Source organism: Calidris pugnax, unplaced genomic scaffold (assembly GCF_001431845.1).
Source record: "Calidris pugnax isolate Ruff unplaced genomic scaffold, ASM143184v1 scaffold245, whole genome shotgun sequence".
In the NCBI taxonomy this organism is placed as follows: Eukaryota; Metazoa; Chordata; class Aves; order Charadriiformes; family Scolopacidae; genus Calidris; species Calidris pugnax.
Window position 1 is genome coordinate 1,053,412 of NW_015090982.1, and position 786 is coordinate 1,054,197.

The following is a 786-nucleotide window of genomic DNA, read 5'->3' on the forward strand; positions in this document are numbered from 1 at the left end:
ACTTACCCGCGGGCAGCGCGAAGTTGGCGGCGCCGCCGACCCCGTCTCCGGCCGCTGCCCGGTACCGAGAGCCGCCTCCGGCCCCGGCGGGGCGCCGGCACCCCGGGGGGGCCCTGCGGCATGCGGCGGGGGCTGCCCGCCTGCCACCACCCCCCCAGCCCCGGCCCCGGCCCGGGGAGCCGAGCGAGCCGCAGCCGGGCGGGACCCGCACCGCAGCCGCGACGAGGAGGAGGAGGAGGAGGTGGGGAAGGAGGAGGAAGAGGAGGAGGAGGAGGGCCGGGGAAGTTTTGCATGAAGAAGCGCTGGGAAGCCCGCCGCCGGCTTTGCCAGCCTTTTAAAGCACTAGCGCACCCTCGGCGGGGAGACGGCGGGGGGACCCCCGCACCCGGCTGCCCCCCCTCACTCCCCGGGTTCCCGGTGCGGGGGGGACACGGCTGCAGCCCCACAAACCGCCTCCGCCGAGCTGGGCACGAAGGGCTGCAAAAGAAGCGGGAAGGGGGATGGAGCTGGCCCCGCTCCTGCCCTGCAGCCCCCAGCACCTCTCCCCTCCCGGTCCTTTAGCATCAGACATGTTTTGCTCATACCCGTCCCTCTCTCCCTGCCCATCACCTGCAGCCATCGCTGACCCTCAGCACAGCAGCAGGACTGACAGGCGTCTGGGCCCCCAGACCCCACAGCTCTGGCAGGTCACATCCTCTAATTCCAGCATTTGCAGAGATGAAGACCCACCACGGCTCCCGTGGGTGCTTTTGCAGATGCTCCAGATTTTGCCAAGCCCTGCAAGAC

The 786-nt window shown here is 70.7% G+C and overlaps 1 protein-coding gene across 1 annotated transcript in view; it reads right to left on the minus strand.

Annotated features, from left to right (window-relative positions):
- Positions 1-199, minus strand: part of LOC106894806 (metabotropic glutamate receptor 4) — a 53,170-nt gene extending 52,971 nt beyond the window's left edge. The window contains exon 1 of the mRNA XM_014953736.1: positions 7-199. The gene's annotated coding sequence lies outside the window, so the exon portion shown is untranslated. The remainder of the gene's footprint in view (positions 1-6) is intronic.
- Positions 200-786: the final 587 nt, after the last annotated feature.